Below are 25,415 nucleotides of genomic sequence, written 5' to 3'. Positions count from 1 at the left end.
GGAAAATAAAAGGTATAATACCAATAAGAGCTAGAGACTGTGAAGTTCGGTTTTGTACGTTGTCATGTGAGTTTATTTCCGCGTAATTTGCATGTCAATTTATAAAGAAAATATGGGTAAAACTCTACCACTTTCCGTATTTTTTTTGCAACGAGCGTCATTCCCAGCGTCATACTCTGCTGTGTGAAGCATCAAGTGGTTGTACGTCATACCGGACACGAGATCCAGTTATACATCTCGACGCATTCACAAAAGTTAAAAAAAAAGTCGCGTTTTGTTTTGTTACGTGGGATAGTACTAACTGCGTGCAAGGTTCGTCGCTGCGTGAGCTGTCCAGTGACGTGCAGACAGCGACGTGGACAGAAGAACGCACGAGCGGGGCGCATGCGCGACCTCTTCCCCTCCCCCGCCCCCGCCAACGCCCCACCGTGACGGCGTCGTCACATTTGAGCCGGCAGCGGCGCGCGTCCGACGCCGCGGACCAGAGAGCGCCAGTGTTCCAGGCGCCGCCGCCTTCTGCACGCGTCGCTGCCTCGCCTCATCGCCGCAGCGGTCAGCGCTCCTCCGCAGCTGCGCTCCCTTGGGTTCTCTTCCGCCGGAGAGCCAAGTCTCAAACTCCTCCAAGCTGCTCTCGTGCTGAAACTCGCTCCTGGTTTTACCTCTGGGACTGACATCAAATGTGCTGACTAGCAACAGGTAGGTGCACAGTGTCACATTTCCAGTGATACATCCAATGTAACTCGAGACGAAATCGTTTCAAAGATCCTTTTTACAGCATTCTCTGTTTCGAGCTTCTTATTCATACGATGTTATGCTGCGATTCTGGACTGCAGCATAATGCTTAAAGTTACGCCGTTTTTGTGTCGTGTTTGGAAGGTATTTTGTGCAGTAGATCCATTTTCATTTATCTTTGCTACGCTATTACCGACAGCTTAGTGTACTATAGGACAACTAATTCCATATAAATTCAAGTAATAGCCGAATTTCCGTCCTAAATACATGTCTTGTTTTCTGATCAGAGACCGTAACCCACAATATGCCTCGTGGTGAAGGTTAGGAGGTTTTATAGGCTGTGAGCAATATTTTATTGGCACCAAGTAGATTTTTGTATTCGGTACTAGTCTTTTAAGGATGCATTGTTTCAGAATAATCATTTCAATAGGTATATACTAAGCTTCTTAGTATACATCTTATTGTAGTGAAAGCGTACCTCACTTACTGGTCAGTCAAAATAGCTCTTCTCACTTTATACATGCTGAGAGCTTATAATAGCATTACACCAACAGCGGTGTTGAATTTGAACAATGAACATGATCAGATCGTGTAGGGTCATCTTCAGTATTATTTAATGCTCCTTTATGCTTTTCATCATTTTCGAGCGATTTTCAGTTAACTGTTTTCAAACAAAGAACTGCTATTTTCGACAGTTATTTCTCTTTCCGAGAGAAAAATAACATCTTTTCTTCACAATAATAGTGGATGTGAATTAATGGATGGCAATACGTCAATTGTTCAAATTTATTTTTCACAAGTGGGAAGGCGCTATTATGGGAACGCGTATTCTTCCAAAACGTGTAGCGTCATTGAAATTCACAAAGCGAAAAATATTCAAGAACTGTCATCAAAAGCATGCAAAAATGAAGCACGCGACACTTGGTTGACTACTTGGGTTAATTGTTTTAATCTATGCCGACGATTACTTTTCGCATTTGTATTAGATTTAACGAATCCTATGTAATGGCTCAGCAGAAATCTGTGGTATATAAAATAGTTCATATACCTTAAGACTGCAACGTTTTCTTCATTAGACATGATGTAAATTCTATTTTATAAGGCACCAGTTACATTCATATCATATTTTTACATCACAAACACAAATACAGACAACTCGCTTTCCGAATTTGTGACTACAAATGGGCTAACGCAGGCATTTCCCGAGAGAAGTACTGTCAACAGTACAAGAAATTTCTACTCGTCGTATATCTTGACTTAATACTGTACACTTTCACCACAGCCACAGAACAAATTTTAAAATATGAAATCATCTTAGCTTTTCTGTTATTTTGCATTACACAGCTGGTATTACTGTGCTGAATACGTACTTTGTGAAGCCGTGTGTAGAGTAAGGGAGCTTTTAGGTACACTCTTCAAGTTATATGGTAGAATGACAGCATCCAGCTTTAGATCGCTAAAATTTAATTCATGTCTCAGTGTTGGCAAGTGAAATTCGCTTGGAACATGATATGAGCAAAGTAAGCCGTAATCACCCATTACTGATGACATCACCTACTACCACCAACATAAATGAAAGACATTGCCTTACAAGGAAAATATATAAATAAAAATAAAAAAGAAGCTACATGTGTACTTCGCACAAATATAACTCGCAGTTTCAAAATAAAATCTCCTCGACAGGTTCTGTATTGCCTGTACTTTTAGGATATTAGAAGACTGTTATAGAAGAACACTTTCCTTTATGAGTATACAGACTTTAATCATGAACTCATGGATGGAAGTATTGGTCGGAATATTCGTAGCGGTTCTTCAGGAGACCAATGCGTAATCCAAGTCATGAAAACGAAATTCTGTCACACTATCGCGCCTGAGTTACTCATAGCTCAAAGATAGATCTATTACTCTCGTTGCGTTGTCAACAGATATTTTTACATTATGATTACTAATACGTGTATTACAAATTGATCTTCCGAAACAAAGGTGGTTGTCCGACACTAACAATACACACACTAGTGGCATTTGGCTTCTCGGCCTGAGTAAGTATGAAAATTCAGACAACGAACATTCCACGGAAAGTCAGGTAAAACATAATTGTCTCCGCATATGTGGTATTAAAAGAACGTAGTGGGAAACTGAGAGAAACTATAATTCTTAGGGGATCTTGCTAACAGTCTCTTCTCCTACGCACTGTTTGGTAACAAAGCCAGAATGGGTGGGGGGATGATAATTGCGTACGACAGGTAGCCTCCCGTAGACAGCGTAAGATGAGTTGCACTTTGAAGATGCAGATGTAGATCATCTAACAGAATTTTCGGTGACATGTACGCACAGCCGTTGTTGTACGACTGTATATACTGATTTTGAAGCTGACATTAACCACATTTAATTCAAGTCGTAAAAAAGAATTCAGGATCGTTATTTGACAAATGGGATGTCTTGAACGACAATGTTTCTTGACCACCGTTCGATACTAGCAGTGAGATGCGGACCCTATTGCTGTTTAGTTAACAGGAATAGGTCAGTCCCTACTACGAGTGTCATTCCATATTACAGATTAAAAAGGAAATGTCCGATTTGTCTACCGCCTATACATTAACGCAATGTGCAGATTTGGTCGGTGAATTAACTCAGCATATCATCCCCGCAGAATTCACCTTGTTCATTTAAGAAGGTACAGATTAATCAGAGGTGTTGCAGTTCCCATCGTTTCACTTGCTCTTATACATCAGCTAATTTTGTGTTTGACTACTCATTGAAACTAAGCAAGTGAGACTATAAACGTAAACGGTTTCTAGAGCAGTGGAACCCAAAAAGAAAGTAGCGTCCAGACAAACTGTTTCGAAATTGACTATTACATGTGTCAAATATTAAAATGCTTTCTAGTCGAGGTAGATATCCAACAAGTCTTTAAGCCTCTCTCTCTCTCCCTCTCTCTCTCTCTCTCATTTCTTCTTATCGCGGTGTTAAGTGAAGGGCTGCTCAAAATGAAATTCTGAAATACAGTTTCACTCAACGACAGTAATTTCATTTTTTATTTACATTTACAAAGCTCACTTTGACAATGTCACGCAATCAGGAAACATACCACTACATTAAAAGGAAAAATATTGACTACGTCTAGTGTGCTAGTACAAGACGGAATTTCGAATTATTAATAACTGTTAGGTAGTGTGGAGCGCACTACTCAAAATCTCTGCACGGCGTTACAGCTTAAGTCATTGCAGCAGTTGTAATTTCCTAAATAGTTCCATTTCAATAAATCACAAATCACTACTGTAAATGGATCATAGGTATTCTTACATCGAACAGGAGTTTTCAAAAGGAAGCGCTATCAGTCTTGTTTTAAGATATGCTTCACTACCAGTCGCCAGTCGTTTAGAGGTCTTTTGAAATGTGTCGTGTAAGGCGCACTATTTCTCGCCGACAGAAATGACATCCAATGCCTTTTGAGTTATTTACATTATTTAAATAATTAATATTGTAGTGCGTTCAGGGTAAAAATCAATAACTATTGTAGACGATTGGGTAACTCTTCCTGTTTCACATGTCGGAAAGAAAGGCTGTGTGTTTTTTATATGAGAGCAGATAAGCCACATCCTACTCACTGTTCGACGTATAGAAAATAGTCAGTGAGGATTAACTACATCTCGCAACAGACGTCGCCTTCTTCTTGTTTTTGTTTATACAAATGCAGCCGCGAAGTGCCCGGGAGAGTGAAATCGTACACTTGGGTATACAAAACGTTACCCTGATACAGCTACGTAGATAATCACAACCTCTGTCAACACTGCTTTTGATTCGTTCGAAATGTCTTTTAAACCCATTACATAGGTGGACGAGATGGTATTAGCGCTTACAAAATGTAGAAAAAATGTATAAAAGGTTATCCCCTGTTCACTTGAAAAAGGGAAGTTGAACAAACATATTTCTCATTGTTGATTACAGCGATGCTATCCAGCAAGGCCTTTCTCAGGAAAGCTGACAGCGTCTGGAACTGGTTATGACTGCCTCTTGACGTTATATACGTGATGATCTACTCTTTGATCATATTTCACCATCATATGCATAGACATTCTGGCTGCGTGCAGACAGCGCCGAGGTTTCCATGCCCACTGTCTTCCCTACTGTGTCTCATATACCTCTTAGATCTTAACGTTCTTGTCTGAATAACCTTTCCCATTAGAACAATCTCTTTTCGCTCCCACTCCTTTGTTCAGCCAGTAACAGGAACCTTATTCTGGAGTGAACTTTCTCATTACATTAGAGAACTGAATACCATCTCCAGGCCGACCAGAGTGGCCGAGCGGTTCTAGGCGCTACAGTCTGGAGCCGCGTGACCGCTGCGGTCGCAGGTTCGAATCCTGCCTCGGGCGTGTATGTGTGTGATGTCCTTAGGTTAGTTAGGTTTAATTAGTTCTAAGTCCTTAAACTTTCTTTCTCCAGAATTCGCTATGTCAGATAAAATTTATCTTGTACACCTTATATTTGCCACTATTATTATTTTCATTAATATTATTACTGTTATCATCACTATTAGTGGGAGCAGCTGGACAGTACATGTACAGCCAGTATTAACTACATTAGTTCATAGCCACTATTAGTCACCCACACTGCACTTTAGACACTCAGATCATTTTAATACTATTTACAATATTGAAATGGGTATTTTTTGGGAATCTATAATGAAAAAAATATGTTTTATGTGTGAAAACCTGCTCTCATGTATGAGAGAGCCTAATACTCTAAGCAGATCAGGTGAAAAAAATAGTTAAATAAAAAGTAGTTTCTCGCTGATGTCGAGGTCATTAGAGACGGAGCAATGGAACCATCTGCGTTATCTTTTTATGAAAATGACGGAAAACTTAAATATGTATGGTCAGTACGAGATTTGATCCCCGGACATACAGAATGTGACTTTTAGTCTCTGACACACACACTCTCTCGGCACTTCTCAGATGTTCATACGATGCCTTCAACTGCATATATATATATATATGCACTTAGGTGCTTGGCAAAGGCTTCATCGAAACACGTTCAAAATATTTCTCTACGGTTCTCCACTCGAAAGTAGCGCGGCAAATACGAACATTTATATCATTTTGCTTCAGCTCTAATTTCTTCTGTTTTATTGCGATAATCATTTACCCGTATATAGGTGGGTGGCAATTTTTTTTGTATTCGGAGGAGACACAATTTCAGAAATGTAATTTTTATGTGCAAAAGAACATTTCCGTTTTTTGTAACAGAGGATTGAGGTGGTTATTTATTTTTGGCTGAGGCCATCAAATTGACGGCAATCATGTAGGCATACTCAGGAGCATGAGCACGTGGCATAGACAAGGTCACATGCCTCCAGTTATGTTTTGTATTGTTTCTCAATAAGCCCGATGAGCAATGTCTCTGTGCTGGTAGGGAGCGTGGTTGTCGGGAAGTGGAGCGTGCTGATGGTTCCGAGGGACCAATAACAACTCATCATTTATTAATAAACACAGAGTCTGAACATCATACTTCACAAAAAGTGATTTTATCACTGCTCGTCGTAACACAGTTTAATCTTCATACATATTTTGTCACTATTGGCAGTAAGAAAACAAATCTTTCAATCTATAGCAAAAAATATTTGGCTGAAATTTTGCAGACACATAGGAAGCAACACTCGCCCTTACACAGGGCGTCCATCAGTAAAGCTTCAGTTTCAAAATGTTGTAGAAAGAGGGCAACTGCTCAGAATGACGTCAAATTTGAACTGCATATATTGCCACAATAGAACAAGAAGAAAAAAAAAAACACCAATAGATGGCGCTGTAAACATCATAACGTAAATGGGGTCGGCTACAAACGTCAGATGAATCGCAATACGATGGCCATGGTTTGAGTCGCACATTAAACTATGTGTCCTGTACAACGTACATGACTGCACAAATTCGGTATTCAGTAGTTGCAGCATTGGTAGGTACATTCATCCACCACTGCCAGGTCTTACCACATCCGATGGGAAAAATCGGTTTTGAACTGTCCTGAAGCCAAATACCGCATAAATAGCCAAATTACATCAGTTTTTAATTTCTCATGCGCCACAAAACACATAAAAATAAAAATGACATCGCTGACTGATTTGTGAAAATCGACTAACCAGTTTCTCGTTTAAAGGTCAATTAACAATCTTTCAACATGGTTTCAACAACCGTAAAATTTTCTTCATCAGAAGTACATGGTCACGTGAAATTGTAATAGTCCTGTGCACCAGGCGTCGAAAAATCTTAATGCAAAGAAGCTCATATCATGTAACATGGTGTATTTGACTATCAGTAAAACTAAGTAAAATTCATAGGAGGTGGGCTAAGCGTAAAGGTCTTCACATCAAAATGTAGATCGAATTAAAAGGTAGGGTACCTTTCAGTTGCATGTACGTTGTAATTTTAAGATTTGTACGCTTTGGGAACGTATTTTAACCGACTTTATTTGGTTTTACTATGGTCACACATGTCGTATTACACGACATGGGCTTCTATGCTCTCAGATTTGCTGTCGCCAGAATGTGATTCTATGTGTTCGCGTACTTCTGAAGAACACAATGTCATAAATGTTGAAATCATGGTCGGGGGTGTTAATAAAACTCTTAAACTGTAACTGGTTGGATGATTTACTCAAATCATTCATTTACGTTCACCATTGCTGAAGTGTAGTTGTGTTCAAAATTTTCAAAAGATGTCGGTTTTTAATCGGCCTCGATCTCAGAACCGCGTAGTAAGCAAAACAACATCGGTTTCTAACTGTCGTGAGACTGACGCAAGACGTCTTCAATATGCTCTCCGCCGTTTTCAGCCAAAAGCTGATATCGAGGGGCAGCATATTCCACAACAGATCGGAGTGTCTAGGAGGTCCCGTTCAGAATGTACTGTGTAATTGGTGCCTTCAGTTCATATACGATCGTAATTGGAGCTCTGAAAACAATTTTCATATAACACCAAAGCGAGACGTCACACGGATTAAGATCAGGCTGTAGGGAGATGACGACTGATACTTTTCTGAAACGCCTCTGCAGGAGCCGCTTCACTGACTGTGCCACGTTGTAAGGAGCGCCACCTTGCATAAAAATGATTCCACCCACACATCTGCGCTGTTGATTGGCTGGTATAAAGTCGGTGGTAAAATAATCTCAAAGCGTTTACCAGTGCCCATAGGACTCGTCTCCTAAAAAAATGCGACCCTACGATAAGCGATGCCGTCAGCCCGCACCACGCAGTCATCTTCGCAGAATGAAGTCGTACCAGAAGTGCGTGTGGATTTTCCGTTGCCTATACTCTGCAGTACTGCGAACTGACGTTTCTTTGGAGACGAAAATGGGCTTCATCCGTCCGCAGAATATTCCATGACTATTCATTGTCCTCTTCCATGCGGGCAAGAAATGCAAGAGCGAACGTTTGTCTTGCTGGCAGGTCAGCAGAAAGCAAATCTTGAATATGCGTGATTTGGTACTGGGAGCAATGCACAATATTATCTTGGATTTTAAGCACCGTCCTCGCAGGCAGGTCTGTAAGTAGGCTGTTTAGGTTTTTATATTGGTAACGCCACATAGCGCTCTGTATGAAAATCACTGGCTGTGCTGTGTGCAGTCTGTGGCTGGGTGGCATTGTTGGAATAGTAGCTATTGTAGTGTTGGGCAGTTGGATGTGAACGGCGCGTAGCGTAGCGCAGTTGGAGGTGAGCCGCCAGCAGTGGTGGATGTGGGGAGAGAGATGGCGGGGTTTTGGAGCGGATGATCTGGACGTGTGTCCATCAGAGACAGTAAATTTGTAACACTGGATGTCATGAACTGATATATATATTATGACTTTTGAACACTATTAAGGTGAATACATTGTTTGTTCTCTATCAAAATCTTTCGTTTGCTAACTATGTCTATCAGTAGTTAGTGACTTCAGTGGTTAGAATCTTTTATTTAGCTAGCAGTATTGGCGCTCCCTGTATTGCAGTAGCTCGAGTAACAAAGATTTTTGTGAGGTAAGTGATTCGTGAAAGGTATAGGTTATTGTTAGTCAGGGCCATTCTTTTGTAGGGATTTTTGAAAGTGAGATTGCGTTGCGCTAAAAATATTGTGTGTCAATTTAGTGTTGATCAGAATAAGTAAAGAGAGTAATGTCTGAGTACGTCCAGTTTTGCTCAGCTGTATGAAAATCAAATAACGTAAGGGGTTTACCAGCACAGCAATTCATTAATTTTTCTAAGGGGACGTTTCATGTCGATCGTACTGGCAATTCCTCGTGCACTGCAAGTTTTCACACTACCGCTCAGACCCCCGTTCTGTGGCCACATCTTCGAAAGACGTCCGATCAGTTGCTGTCCACACACTGCCACATTTCACTGCAAAGAACCTGTCTTTTCCAATTTTGTTATCATTTTCTCCAGACCTTCTGCAGATATCAGGCCATTGCCTTTTTCATACTCTTGAGTGTCCGCAACTTCTGCTGGGCTACTGATGCACAATTACCGTTCTTGTAATAAAGTTTTACCAGCAGCGCGTGATCCTTCATGCAGAAAGCCATGTTGGGCGCCTCGGACGCAGAATGAAGAAGAGCCATGAGCCGCACTTCCATTGGTGCGCATATTCTGACGCTTACGGCGCCATATATTGGTAACATTTTCGTTACTTTTTCCTTTTTTTTTGTTCCAAAACATTTTCCCCTGAATCAATAATACAGTGCTCAAATTTGACGTCATTCTCAACACTGGTTCTCTTTCTATGGCATTTTGACACTGGAATTTTGATTATGGCATATGCTTTTAGGGGACGATAGTTCAACATATCTGATAAAAGACTGAATGTTGCCGTCTAACTTTAAAACAGAGAGAGTTACGACGAGTATTTAAAGTTTCAGTAACCGTAACTCCTTGCCCGCCGGTGCGGTCTATTGCACGGCTTTTCCGGATTGGGAAGGAGCGCCTGGTCCCCGGCACGAATCCGCACGGCGGACTTGTGTCGAGGTCCGGTGAGCCGGCCAGTCTGTGGATGGTTTTTAGGAGGTTTTCAATCTGCCTCGGCGAATGCGGGCTGGTTCCCCTTATTCCGCCTCAGCTACACTATGTCGGCGATTGCTGCGCACACTATTTCTCCACGTGCGTGTACACCACCATCACTCAATCACGCAAAAACAGGGGTTACACTTGTGTGAGACGTTCTCTGGTGAGGTTCCACTGCAGGCCAAACCGCACAATAACCCTGAAAGAATGGTTCGGTGTACGGCGGCGGAGGGGTGAAGTGGACTGCGGTAGTCGTCGTGGAGTTGTGGACCATTGCGGATGCGGCGGGGACGGAGCCTCTCCGTCGTCTCTAGGCCCCCGATTAACATACAGCACAATACAATATAACCGTAACTCCTCAAGAATCACAGATTTTAACCTTTATTTAAAAGTAAATCTTCGAGACGAAATTATTTAAATACTTACATTACAATTATAGATCAGTTAGCTTGACAGATATTGAACTCTTCATATAACCTTTGCTCATAGGCCGGCCGGGGTGGCCGAGCGGTTCTAGGCGCTACAGTCTGGAAACGCGCGACCGCTACGGTCGCAGGTTCGAATCCTGCCTCGGGCATGGATGTTTGTGATGTCCTTAGGTTAGTTAGGTTTAAGTAGTTCTATGTTCTAGGGGACTGATGACCTCAGAAGTTAAGTCCCATACAGCTCAGAGCCATTTTGAACCTTTGCTCATATGGCTAAACCCTACATGATTAAATCGTGGCAATCTTAGATCAATAGCTTTCACATACATCGAACCATCTGCTACAAAACATCGGTCCTACCAGCGAAGTATTTCAAAACAATGAGACTGTGAGAAGCTTTGTACGTTAATGAGAAGTTTCATAGATTAACCTAACACAATATCACAGTGCTTTGCAGAACTTAAAAGGAATGACGGTTACAGATATAGGCAAACAAAAAACAAGCCGAAGTTAACACTAATTTGGAACTGAGGGCGAATGAGAAAGAACCGTCGCATTCAATACAAGCCACTCACTTTCACTAGAGACCAGTGCACTTTTTTTAATTTAATCGTATGGCTAGGGGCCCCCTTCGGGCAGACCCTTCACCGGTTGCCGGTCTTTCAATTTGACGCCACTTCAGTGACCTGCAGTCGATGAGGATGATAGGATGATGTTGAGGACAGCACAACACCCAGTCCCTGGCGGAGATAATTCCCCGACCTAGGTGGTAATACAGGGTGTGGTAGATAAGTAATGAGACTCAGTCTAGAAAAACAAATTTATTGATCCAATTTGTACAAAACGTTAATATTCTTCAAAGTACTCGCCTTGGGCGTCGACACAACGTTGCCAGCGCGTTTTCCAAGCTTCATAGGCCCCACTGTAGTCCGTTTGAGTTATCCCAGTTAGTGCCTTCGTGACAGCATGTTGGATGTTCGGAATATCGTCGAAACGATGACCCTTCAGGCATCTTTTGACCTTCGGAAATAGGAAGAAATCAGGAGGACTCAAGTCAGGGCTGTATGGTGGCTGTGGCAAAACTTCAACTCCAATTCGGGTCAAGTAGGAGGTCACGAGGAACGCTGAGTGCGCCGGAGCGTTGTCGTGGTGGAGACGCCAGCGTTGAGCAAGCTCCTGTCGCTTCCGTTTGACGGCTCTGTGCAATCGCTGAAGGACTTCTTTGTAGAATTCGGCATTGACAGTCTTCCCCTGAGGGACAAACTCTTTGTGAATTAACCCCCGCTTGTCGAAAAACACAATCAGCATTGTCTTGATGCGGGACTTTGACATTCTTGCTTTCTTCGGCCGCGGGGATGCCGGTGTGTGCCACTCCAAGCTCTGGGCTTTCGTCTCCGAGTCGTACTGGAATGTCCACGATTCGTCGCCTGTTACTACGTTGTCTAAAAAGTGTGGATTATTTTCCAAATCATTCAACATCTCACGGCAAACGTCCACTCGTTGTTACTTTTGTTCGGCGGTGAGCACTCGGGGAACCAATTTTGCGCAAACTTTCTTCATCATCAAATCTTGCGTAACAATTTGGTGAACCGTAAATTTACTCACGGAGACCTCATTGGCGATCATTTTGAGACTTAAACGACGGTCGGAGTCCAGGAGTTTTTTCACTTTGGCCACCGTTTCATCCACACGACTCGTTGAAGGGCGTCCAGATCGTTCCATGTCTTCAACGGATTCTCTCCCGTTTTTAAATTCATTAAACCACCGGAACACTTGAGCTCTTGATAGGGAGTCTTCTTTGTAGGCCTCCGTAATCATAGCAAAAGTTTCCGAAGCAGTTTTGCCCAAGCGAAAGCAAAATTTGATTGCATACCGCTGTTCTATCGAGCGATCCATCTTCAGCGTTTTCACAAATGTCACGGGCACACAAACAACGTAATACGCGAAGCTCGACCCTCACTGCACCAGAGCTCCAACGCGACTGCGAACCGGTTCTATTGTTAGCTCAGATCCCCCACCACGTGACGTACAGGTGGAGACCGCCCTGCGAGCGACTGGGGCACCGCGCGGCGGCGAGTCTCATTACTTATCTACCACACCCTGTAGAACCCGGGCCCAGAGGCTTGACAATCCGTCACGCTGACCACTTTTTTTCTTTTTTTTCGGCGTGGTGCGTTGTATTTCGCCGTAACGGACGTCACATGACATCCGTTGAAGTTCGTTGGTGACCTTTTCACTCAGTTTCTTTTTATTACAGAGGCCATCCAGCTCTCTGACCGAATACGCTGAGCTACAGTGCCGCCTGTCCATTCACCTACCGGAGGCGGACATCCAGTGCACTGACATGCACAGTTTTTCAAGGGCACAAGCTCACACAAGGATTCAGCATTGACGCAACCAAACGAATAACACAAACATGACGGAAGGGGAACAACAATAAGGGCAACGCCGTAACCAGCTACCATGACAGTCCAAAACCACGTCGTTCATAAACTGATCAGTGACAATGTCTGACCAGTGACGCCACCCAGATACTGAAAATCGTTAATGTCTGCCTATAAAACGTGGTGAGGAACTACAGTTAAACACGTCAAACTGCTGTACCAATATAATTGCGGTAAACAGGAAAAATAGTAAATAGCCTCTACTACAGCAGAACGGACGGTGGAGCACTGCCAAGAGACCGTAATTTCAACTTCAGTGATCGCTGGTGTGGTGGTTATTTATCCACTGGCAAACGCAGCTGAGCAGCTTGCCAACATAATCACCTCACTTTCGCCTCCATCCTTCTTATCGGAACGTGGCAGGCGTAGCACCCACCAGGGCACAGTAACCTATAAACAGCAGAGAGAAAGGGAAACAGACAACCTCCACTCGTGCCTGCAGCCTGGCACTGTGACCTCGCTGCTCAGTGGACGCACGTGCAGGGCACAGCCTGGTTGCTCACAGACCAACTCCAGCAGACGGGCCGTTTTCTGCCTCCTTCCCAAGTAGACTGTGTTTGCGGAGACTTCCTCCTTTAACACCAGCCAAACAGCACTCACAGCAAGCCTTCTCTGACAATGATAGTCAGAGATATTTCTGGAACAGCACAGTTTCCATCTTGCATTTCATAACTGTATAACCAGTTTGGAATTCGTACATTCGTCAGTCTGACATTTTATGGATGTATTGTACTCCGGACATCATAATTTATCGCCAAGGAAGATCATGTTATATAACTTGGATTATCCTTTGCAGCTTCGGTGAACCTCACATGCGCATTCATCCACAATTCCTTCTTTCTCCTGGACAAGGGCACCAGTACAGCATTTCCGTACACATAAACACACACACACACACATACACACACACACACACACGCGCGCGCGCGCGCGCGAAAAGGCCAAAATTAACCATACAACATTAAAGCGGAAATAATGTAATATTGCTACTAAACCATCGTAATGTTTGTTGCTGCATATTTTATTCAAGGAAAGTCGTAATATATTAAAGTCTGTGTGTGTAAGAAATCCCAAGAGACCGAACTGCTGAGGTCATCGGTTCGTAGACTTACACACTACTTAAACTAACTTTTGCTAAGATCAACACACACACCCATGCCCGGGGGAGAACTCGAACCTCCGGCGGGATGGGCCGCGCATGGCGCCTCAAACCGCTCGGCCAATCCACGCGGTAATAAACAGTGTGGTTCATTGATCGTGACCGCCCCAGATATCTCACAAAATAAGCGTCAAAGAAAAAACTACAAAGAAAAAAACTTGTCTAGCTTGAAGGGGGAAACTGGATGGCGCTATGGTGGCTCGCTAGATGGCGCTGCCATAGGTCAAACGGATATCAACTACGTTTTTTTAAATAGGAACCACCTTTTTTTATTACATATTCGTGTAGTACGTAGAGAAATATGAATGTTTTAGTTGGACCACTTCTTTTCGCTTTGTGATAGATGGCGGTATAATAGTCACAAACGTATGTCTCACCATTTTAGACGAACCGTAGGTAACAGGTAGGTTTTTTAAATTAAAATACAGAACGTAGGTACGTTTGAACATTTTATTCCGTTGTTCCACTGGAATACATGTGCCTTTGTGAACTTATCATTTCTGAGAACGCATGCTGTTACAGCGTGATTACCTGTAAATACCACATTCATGCAATAAATGCTTAAAATTACGTCCGTCAACCTCAATGCATTTGGAAATACGTGTAACGACATTCCTCTCAACAGCGAGTAGTTCGCCTTCCGTAACGTTCGTACATGCATTGACAATGCGCTGACGCATGTTGTCAGGCGTTGTCGGTGGATGACGATAACAAATATCCTTCAAATTTCCCCACAGAAAGAAATCCGGGGACGTCAGATCCGGTGAATCTGCGTGTCATGGTATGGTTCTTCGACGACCAATCCACCTGTCACGAAATATGCTATTCAATACCGCTTCAACCGCACGCGAGCTATTTGCCGGACATCCATCATATTGGAAGTACATCGCCATTCTGTCATGCAGTGAAACATCTTGTAGTAACACTGGTAGAACATTACGTAGGAAATCAGTATACATTGCGCCATTTAGATTGCCATTGATAAAATAGGGGCCAGTTATCCTTCCTCCCATACTTCCACAAAATACATTAACCCGCCAAGGTCGCCGATGTTCCACTTGTCGCAGCCATCGTGGATTTTCCGTTGCCCAATAGTACATATTACGCCGGTTTACGTTACCGCTGTTGGTGAAAGACGCTTCGTCGATAAATAGAATGCGTGCAACAAATCTGTCATCGTCCCGTAATTTCTCTTGAGCCCAGTGGCAGAACTGTACACGACGTTCAAAGTCGTCGCCATGTAATTCCTGGTGCATGGAAATATGGTACGGGCTCAATCGATGTTGATGTAGCATTCTCAACTCAGATGTTTTTGAGATTCCCGATTCTCGCGCAGTTTGTCTGCTGCTAATATGCGGATTAGCCATGACAGCAGCTAAAAGACCTACTTGGGCATCATCATTAGTTGCAGGTCGTGGTTGACGTTTCACATGTGGCTGAACACTTCCTGCTTCCTTAAATAACATAACTATCCGGCGAACGGTCCGGACAGTTGGATGATATCTTCCAGGATACCGAACAGCATACATAGCACACGCCCGTTGGGCATTTTGATCACAGTAGCCATACATCAACACGATATCGACATTTTCCGCAATTGGTAAACGGTGCTTCTTTTCTTTATTGTTATTTTGAAACCTGTATTACAGGCAGGCCTGCAGCAGCATACGACGCCGCTCTTTGGCCGCAGAGAAACACAAATATACAAATGAAGACATTTAGAGATAAAACATGGTGGACATATAAACGGAGACAAACACTTTTTAAAATACAAGGTGCCGCTCACGGGTGTAGAGTCCAAGATAAAATTGTTCAGACACTTGGACACAGACAGAGACGAAAATTGTCACACGTGAACGTAGGTGCACAAAACGAATAACACTGAAGCACTTAAGCACAACACGACGGCACACACAGAACACGAGGGGTTGATCTCCGGCGCGCGAATGTTCACTAACTGTGTACGAGTCTGGGGACCTGCCAAGAGAGGAGGAGGGGGGTGGGAGAGGGAGAGGGGAGAGCAGATGCCATGGGCAGGGGAGATAGGGGGAAGGGAGGAAGGGCGAGGGGAAGCACGGGGGAAGAGGGAAGGAGGGAGGGGATGGGGGAAAAGGAAAGGGAAGGGTGCCTAAAGGAAAGGACACAGGAAGTGGGGGGGGGAGGATCAAAGTTGATAGGAGGGGTAGATGGAGGGGAGGAGGACATCATCAGGGAGGGGGAGGTGGGGGAAGCCACCTTGGGACAGGGTGAGGAGGGTGGAGAGAGGGAGACCGGGTGGGATGTGGGAATACAGGCGCGGCAGCGGGAGGGGGTGGGAGAGGATGGGTGAGACAAGCGGATGAGGAGGATCGAGTTTGTGGGAGGCGTACAGGATCCGCATCCTTTCAAGGAAGAGGAGGAAGTGGGGGTAGGGGATGAGTTCATACAGGATCCACGTGGGGGAGGGGAGACGGATGCGATAGGTGAGGCGGAGAGCATGGTGCTCAAGGATTTGGAGGGATTTATAAAAGGTAGGGGGGGGCGGAGATCCAGGCTGGATGGGCGTAACATAGGGCGGATGAGGGATTTACAGGTGTGAAGGATGGTGGAGGGGTCTAGACCCCACGTACGGCTGGAAAGGAGCTTGAGGGACGGAGTCGGGAGCGTGCCTTGGCTTGGATTGTCCGGAGATGGGGAGTCCAGGAGAGGCGACGGTCGAGGGTGACGCCAAGGTACGTAAGGGTGGGAGTTAGGGCGATAGGACGGCCATAGATTGTAAGATAGAAATCAAGGAGGCGGAAGGAAGGGGTGGTTTTGCCTATAATGATCGCCTGGGTTTTGGAGGGATTGACCTTGAGCAACCACTTGTTGCACCAAGCGGTGAACCGGCCAAGATGGGATTGGAGAAGGTGTTGGGAGCGCTGCAGGGTGGGGGCAAGGGCAAGGAAGGCAGTGTCATCGGCAAACTGGAGGAGGTGGACGGGGGGTGACGGCGGCGGTATGTCCGCCTTATACAAAAGGTACAGAAGGGGGGAGATGACGGAGCCTTGGGGCACACCGACGGAGGGGAAAAAGGTGTAGGAGTCGGTGTTATGGATGGTGACGTAGGAAGGACGGTGGGAGAGAAAGGAGCCGATCAGACGGACGTAGTTAATGGGAAGGGCGAAGGTTTGGAGCTTGAAGAGGAGACCGGAATGCCATACGCAGTCATAAGATCGTTTGAGGTCCAGGGAGAGGAAGATTGCAGAGCGACGGGAATTAAGCTGGTCGGAAAGGAGATGAGTGAGGTGAAGGAGAAGATCGTCGGAAGAGAAGGACGGCCGAAAGCCACACTGGGTAACGGGAAGGAGGCGGTGCTGGCGGAGATGCTGGTGGATGCGGCGGGTGAGGATCGATTCCAGGACCTTGCTGAAGACCGAGGTAAGGCTGATGGGACGGTAGGAGGAGACGGCGGACGGCGGTTTGTCAGGTATAAGGAACATCAGGATATGGGAGGTTTTCCACAGGTTGGGGTGGTAACCGGTGGACAGGACTACATTGTAGAGCATGGCCAGGACGGAGAGGAAAGAGACAGGAGCTTCACGAAGGTGACGGTAGGTGACACGGTCGTGACCAGGAGCGGTGTTGCGTTTCGTGCGGAGTGTAGTGATGAGATCCTGTGTAGTGATAGGGGCATTGAGTTCTGTGTGTGCAATGTTGTCCAAGTACTGGAAACCAGGAGCGAGGGGAGGGACAGAGGTGTCAGTTCGATTGCAGACATCCGGGAAGAGGGAGTAATCGAACTGGGGATCATCGGAGATGGGAAAGACATCGAAGAGGTAAGAGGCAAAGTGATTGGCCTTATTAAGGGAGTCAGGGAAGGGGTGATCATCATGGAGAAGGGGATAGTAGGGGGAGGGTTTAGTTCCGGTGAGGCAGAACTTGGACGAGTTGATAGGCAGGGTTGCATTTAAACAGGTGCATGTCTGTCGCCAGTCCCGGCGTTTCTTAGCCGCGAGCAAATTACGAATGTGTCGCTGGAGTTGCCAGTGGCGTCGTAGTGTGTCCGGGTCATGCGTGTGGAGTAAGGCACCGTAGAGACGGCGGGATTCACGGAGAAGGAGGACGGCCTGTGGGGGTAAGGTAGGACGGTGGGGGTGGACGGCGACAGTAGGGACGTGGGTCTCCACGGCCTCAGATAAGGTCTGCTGGAGAAAGGAGGCGGCATGGGTTACATCGTCAGGGTGGTGGTAGGTGAAGGGGTGGCGATCGACCTGGGTGGAAAGGGTATCCCGGTAGGCATTCCAGTTGGCACGGGAATAGTCATGGATGTACTTAGGGGGAGGGTCATTACGAGGGTGAGGGCGGGGGCGACGACCGTCTGAAACGGTAAGGAGGACAGGGAGATGGTCGCTGCCAATAGGCTGCAGGACATCCACCGTTATGCGGCCAAGGAGGTTCGGGAAGGAAAGGATAACATCGGGAGTGGAGTTGGATTCGGGACGGGTGTGCTGGGGGATGGGGATGAGGTCGCCTTGAAGGGAGGAGAGGAACCGATGCTACCGCCGTAACTGGGCGGCGGAACGACTATGGACATTGAGGTCGGCGGCGATCACGTTGGAGGAGAAGGTACGGTCAATGTGGGAGAGGAAGTCGAAGGGAATAGGGGCGTTAGGGCGGACATAGATGGTGGCGCAGGTAATGGTAAGGCCGGGGAAAAAGAGACTAAGGATCAGGTGTTCGGCGGGGTCGGGAAGGAGAGGTTGGAGCCGAATGGGGATCTGGCGGTGGTGACCAATGGCAACTCCGCCACGCGCAATCGGGAGGGGATTATTGGAGCGGTGGAGGAGGTAGGGCGAAGTGTGGACGGTGTGGTGGGGTTGGAGGAAGGTTTCATTGAGGAGGAAGGCATCCACGCGGTGGGTGGCAAGGGTGTGCAGGAAGAGGTTCTTGTTGGCGGGAAGGGAGCGGATGTTGTTGAAAAGGATACGGTGCTGTCGCGCCATGACAGGGATTTAAAACGGTGCTTTTTAACACGGGTAACTTATTACAAGCAAATACCGTCCGCACTGGCGGGATGTTACGTGATACCACGTACCTATCGTTTGTGACTATTACAGCGCCATCTATCACAAAGCGAAAAAAGTGGTCCAACTAAAACATTCATATTTCTTTATGTACTACACTAATATGTAATAAAAATGAGGGTTGCTACTTAAAAAAACGCAGTTGATATCCGTTTGACCTATGGCAGCGCCATCTAGCGGGCCAACCATAGCGCTATCAGGTTTCCCCCTTCAAGCTAGACAAGTCTCGATCTTTGTAGTTTTTTTCGTGTGATGCTTATTTCGTGTGATATTTGGCCCAGTCACTGTCAATGGACCACTCTGTATAGATAATGCATTAGAATTACAGTTATTAAATCTCCAGTAGTAAGTCACATGGTAAATTATGCACAATATAATCTGTTTTATACTCTAATGCAGTTGTAAGTTTTACGAGAGTTTAGTAATCTGTAGTTGGGTAGTGGTTAGAAGGCACAGTGTTTATCGTCTGCTGTTGAAGTATTTCATTGCTCTCCTTACAGTCGAGACAGAAATGGGTTCCTGACAGCACACATTCGAATCAGTGGCTACCTGTGGAAAGCAGATCAGAGCGTAGCTGACATGACGTCAGGTCCCACATGCAAGTGGTCGTCCGATGCAGTGACTTACGCCTGTGGGAATATTCCGTCAGTGACACCCTGTATACTGCTGACGTCGAAAACCCAAATTCGTGTGCGATTTCTGATCCACTATGAACCATGACTCGTGCAACGATTATCATCCCACGTTCAAAGCAGGTCGCATACACACCTGTATTTAACAGACCGCTCAGATACCGTGTTTACGCTTGCGCGATACGGCACACTTACCCACACTACAACATACAGGCGTCGCACAAGACACATGTTCAAATGGAACCGTCTTTCCCCTGCCTTTTTCCGCTCAGTTTTTACAGGAAAAACAGTGTTACAAATGCGCAGCTCCTCAGCTGTCTTATGAAAGATCAAACGTCGGTCTTGCAGGAGGCGATCCAGCTCTCTTTGCATTATTTTTTGTCGTATTGATCGTGTAATGTCGCCTCACAGTGATCTATTCTCCACCGAATGTCATCCCTCGCGAGATCATTAGTTGTACCATCACCTAGAACAAATATACTATCTTTTCTGTGCCGTTTCTTAATTACTAACTGGCTAAGGACGCGCGCCACTCCTTGAAATTGGCTAAACGTGTCAGAAACAGAATAATGTCGAGTAAGGGGTCATCCTCACAGACAATTATAATATTATCCTTCAGATTCACAGCAGTTTTGTTACGGAGCACTCGTTTCCACATCACACCTTTAGATTATTTCCAGATTTAGCAGTTGTGAAACTCTGTTCACTTCGTGTGCTTGAAACGGTGGTCTAGTAAGAAGAACTGTACAGCAGAAAATAATGGTTGCTCGACAAGACGGTCAGATAACGCACCGCCGTCATCAATTTTCTGTGTTATCCGATGTGAACCGCCTCGTCTTCCTCTCCTGTGCCAAGGTCTTTGTCTTACAGTAGCTTTTACATCAAAAATCCTGAATTATGTGCTGTATGTATTCCAGTTTCTTTCCTGACCTACAGTATGTAATGCTATGCAAGATTTTCCGTGATGTTTCTACACATTTCGCCGGCCGAGTTGACCGAGCGGTTCTTGGCGCTACAGTCTGAAACTGCGCGACCGCTACGGTCGCAGGTTCGAATCCTGCCTCTGGCATGGATGTGTGTGATGTCGTTAGGTAGGTTACGTTCAAGTAGTTCTAAGTTCTAGGGGACTGATGACCTCAGAAGTTAAGTCCCATATTGCTAAGAGCCATTTGAACCATTTTTTTTCAACATATTTCCTGTCCTCCTGGTCCTCCTACAAGTCATTATTTTTCCATATATACGAAGGAGTTCTGGAAAAACAATGCCAGAGAATTTTTATGTGAAAATTCTTCAAGATTTTTAGGTAAAACAAACTTTATTAACGTATTACATCTTAATTCGTCATGTCTACTTATTTACTTCTCAACGTAGCCAGCCTGCAGACGAACACGTTTCTGCCAACAAGAGACTAGTTCTACTTTACTCACACAGCCACAACCTCACCTCTGCTTCCACCAATTCATCACTATCAAAGATGAATCATGGGAGACGCTCGTAAGCTTTGGAAAGGAAAGGAAGTCAAATGGGGATTAATCGGAATTATATAGAGGATTATCGATGATAGTGAACGCAAGGCTTCAGATTGTCTTAGGTGTTTCAGCGTTCCTCTATGGTCTGGCCTTGTGACTCCGAAGGAGAGGGTGCTTGATGTGTGCACGAACTTTTGGGATACGAAACTCATTACAGCTCGCTGTTCATCACGCACCGACATAGTTATGTTACACACAGCCATATTAGACATCACAATTTGCAGCCCGCTTGCGACAAAGAGCTGAAAATATGTGAAGATGAAGAATGAGGACGTAGAATGTTCATAATGTTTGTTGTATTAAAAAACTTCAAGAGTTTTCACATAAAAAATTCAGAGCAATTACTTTGCAGTATGCCCTCGTACGTTTCCTCTCCTATTTTGGAGAAAATCCTTACATTTTCTCTGCCCACTTAGTTTTCAACATCCTTTTGTAACAGCAGTTCTTAAACGCTTCGATTCTCATTCTCTTGATTTGCCTCTGTCAGTCATTCGTACCACTGGCATCCTCAAAATACACATTCTCAGAAATTTCTTCCTCACATTAAGGCGTATGTTTGTTAATAGCAAGGAATACCCTCTTTGCTCTGCTACTTTTCTTCTTATATCATCAGCGCTTCGTCCATCACGCGATCTTTTGCTTCCACCATACTAAAATTCCTCCATTTCGTCCGAGAATCCTAATTCTGATGTTATGTTTACCACTAATCTCATTTCTGCTACTGAACGTCACTTAGTCTTTCTTCGGTTTAGTCTCAATGAGTACTACGTCCTCAGTCGACTATTCAATCCGCTTTTCCGGTGTTTTTCGCTTCCACAGAGGCCCTCTATGTCATCAGTGAATCTAATCACTGACATACTTCCACCCAGAATATTAATCACTCTCCAGAAATTTTTGTTTTATCGTCATTGCTCCTTCGCTGGATATGCTGAGTGGTTGCCGAGGAAGACGCCAATCCTGTGTTAAACACGATTTAATCTGTCAATATCTATCACGGCTATCCGTCCTTACTGATACCTCTTGATTCATCTAGTTTCTTTCGCTTTGTAGTCATCTGTCCTCAGAATGTTACGATGCAGCCCGCCATGAATACCTCCCTTGTGCCAACAGCTCCATCTCTGAAAAGCGCTTGCACATTCTATCCTAAATTATTTCTTGTATATAGTAATCTCTTTATTCTGTACAGTTGTTACCATCTACAACGATCTTTAGTGCCATGGAAGTTATTCCCTGAAATACGCCATCCTGCCCCGTCTTCTTGTCAGTATTTTTCAAATGCTCCGTTCTTCTCCAGTTCTGTGGAGAACCTTCTCATTCTTTATCTCTCCAGTCCACCTAATTTCAAACCACTTTGTGGAACGTTTCTATTGTCTTTACCGATTTCTCCACTATTCATGATTCATTACCATACGATGTTGTGCTTCAAATCTACTTTCTCAGAAATTTATTCCTCAAATTAAGACCGATGTTTGACGCCAAAACAGTTCTCTTGGTCTGCGAGGCCCTCTGGTGTTGATCCACTCTTTATGTCTTCCTAGCTTCGTACCTCATGGGTTGATTTGCTTCCAACGTGGTCGAATTCTTTCATTTCCTTTACTTCATGATCAGAAATCCTGATGTTCATTCTATCGGTAATATCATTTCTGCTGCTATTAATTATTTTTTGTCTTTCTTCGGATTACTGTCCGTTCATATCCTGTATTCACGTATGTTCATGCCATTCTACTGGTACCGGAAATTCTTGCTCTCTCTGAGCACAACAGAGCCAACGGTGGTTCATACTATTGCTAGCCTTCGCTCTGAATTTGAATCCCACTCTTCAATTATTTTTTTTTATATCTGTAATTGCTTCTTTGATATACAGATTAAACAGTACGGGTGATGGACTGCGTCCCTGTCTTATATCCTATAAATTCCAGCACTTCGTTCTTGGTCTTCCGTTGTTACATCTTCGTTCTTTGTGCTTATTGTTTGCTGCTCGTCTTTCCAATAACTTACTCTTTCTTTCGCAGTATTAGGACCACTGCATGTTGTACTTGATTGGAAAATACAGCGAGGGACATTGCTATTTGTGAATGACGTTGGAGTTGTCGTCCAATGATGTCCCACATGTGCTAGAATGGAGACTGATCTGGTGATAGAGCTAGCCAGGGCGACTGGTCGACGCTCTATACAGAATGATGGATTGTAACAGCGGTATCTGGGCGAGCGTTATCCTGCTAGAAGACACTTCCTAGATGGCAGTTAATAAATGGTAGCTCAACAGGTAGAATCACAAGACTGACGAACTATTTTGGGACGACCACGAGAGGGTTCTTGCTGCGTCATACGAAATCGAACCTTCGACCATAACTTTGGGTGCCTCCACCCTGCCCTGCGATAACCTCTCGCTTGATACCACTGATGTAGCAAATGGCGGTGGTTTTGGGTCAGCGGAACGCATGCTACTGGGCGTCTCGCTCGAAGCTGTTCTCGAAGTAACCGATTTCTAACAGTTCTTTGTGTCACTTTGGTGCCAACTACTGATCAGGTTGCTGTTGCAGATGGAATATGATGCACCAGAGCCATACGCCGAACAGGATGGTCTTCCCTCTCGGTAGTGCCAGGTAGTCGGTCTTCTTGCGACCGTACGTTCTCGCAACCATCGCTGCGAACTATCATGTACAGCGGCTACGTTCCTTCTAAGTTTTTCTGCAAACTAGTATACGAGCTAGTTCCAAATCAGTGAGGTGTTGATAATGGCTTCTTTGTCGCCTGAATGGCATTCTTGCCTAATGCACACGACCGTTTCAGCGTGTGTTTGAAGCAAACCTGATTTGTATCCTCAAAGTGACGCTAATAGCGTCATTCTTATGCGTCTGAGGCGAAATATCGTCTTTCAGATGTAGAAACAGGCCTACCAATTCTCGTTTATTTCGCGCAGCACCTTCTTGGTGTTGCGAATTTCATTTTCGTCAGTTTATATTCATCGGTCTGTGTTGTAGTTCGCTTTTTCTAGTTTGACAAACCAATTTGAAGGTGTCTTGAGTATTATTAATTCTGTTCTAAATTAACAAGCGCCACGTCAGGATGTTATTTAGTGCCTCTACCTATCAGAAAGCAAAACTGATCATCTAACAGCTAGTATTCCTGCCTATATGGCTGAAACAATTCCTGGAAAACTTGTTCCGGAGACCTTAGACTGCGTATTACGGGTAGCATCTGTGCAGCAGACCCCGTACCGTCCGCCGATGCTCTATAAATACGCGTCCTGCGGTCGCTGGCGGCAGCTGTTGGTCGTTACTCAGCCACGCTAAGCCAGGCTGGTCTGCTGTCGGGAACAGAATTAGTTTTAATTCTGACGAATGTGGCTAGCAGCAGTTTAGTGGCGCAAAAGTTTGGCACTTGTTCATAATTATCATAGGTAGGAATCGATGAGCACGGGTTTAGTTGAAAATAGGTCTATAAAACATCCAACAAGATAGCTGACATTATTGACAGTAAAAACATTGATCATTACTACACGGTGAGAGTGAGCAACGTGACCTTTGATGATCGAAAACCTTTTTAGTATGAATAAACACCTATCCTACGTACAGCATTCCTGCCAAATTCGGCACGTACAGTCGTTTGTTACCTGGGTTTTGTGGCCATTAGCCTGTTGCCTAAGGCATATACCTGTGCATAACATTTCGTCTCCAGTGAAAGACATCCTCAGAACTGAGGATCCTGAGCACACAAACGTGCCTTTGTAGGTCAAATACTCATCAAGAATATAAAAATACTGTCCGTGACGGCCTACAATGTATGATAAGCACGTTCCGTTCACAGATAATAGGTACATCACATTACATAACGTGATCCATGATGATGCCTTGCGCCATGACACATCAACTGTGAGATGCGCTTCCACACAGGCGGACGAGATACGAACTAACGGACTGTTTACACGCATTTCTAAAAGAACAGACATTATTGCCTGTACACAAGTGTTCGAAATACTCGTACATTAATTCGCTGACTGCGAATTCCTTATTATCAGCTGTATTTGGCATAGATCCACCGCCCTTGGAAGACCGCACCAGCTTCAGAATTGGATTCATGATTTTGTACTAGACAGAACTGTTTAATGACGAAATATCGCCACATGGAAAATGAAATTCAAGCATGCCACAAAGTAGCTGACTGTGATATTATTTATAATTTATCTAGTGGACAACATTACAAACTTGGCTTTGCTGTTACGTACATGGAGATGACAGAATCACGAGATTGTAATGAAAAGCTAGATAAACTATAAAACGTCGATATCTCTTTCAAGGAATGGCAGATGACTCTAAACGTAATCGTATGTAACCAATTACGCATAAATTGGGGGATACTCCACACTGTTCGATTACATGTTTGGTGGTCTTTTGCTTTGTAGCTACAGTAACAGCGAAGAGA

General features: G+C 44.6%; 1 protein-coding gene across 2 annotated transcripts in view; it reads left to right on the top strand.

Moving 5' to 3' along the window:
* The first annotated feature begins 517 nt into the window (after nucleotides 1–517).
* LOC126252837 (uncharacterized) overlaps nucleotides 518–25,415 on the top strand; it is a 132,649-nt gene continuing 107,751 nt past the window's right edge. For both annotated transcript variants that reach the window (XM_049953782.1, XM_049953783.1), the window contains exon 1: nucleotides 518–696. The gene's annotated coding sequence lies outside the window, so the exon portion shown is untranslated. The remainder of the gene's footprint in view (nucleotides 697–25,415) is intronic.

This window comes from Schistocerca nitens, chromosome 4, assembly GCF_023898315.1.
Source record: "Schistocerca nitens isolate TAMUIC-IGC-003100 chromosome 4, iqSchNite1.1, whole genome shotgun sequence".
NCBI classification, from domain to species: Eukaryota; Metazoa; Arthropoda; class Insecta; order Orthoptera; family Acrididae; genus Schistocerca; species Schistocerca nitens.
The sequence above is the reverse complement of the archived record's forward strand: the minus strand, read 5'-3'. Positions and strand labels throughout refer to the sequence as shown.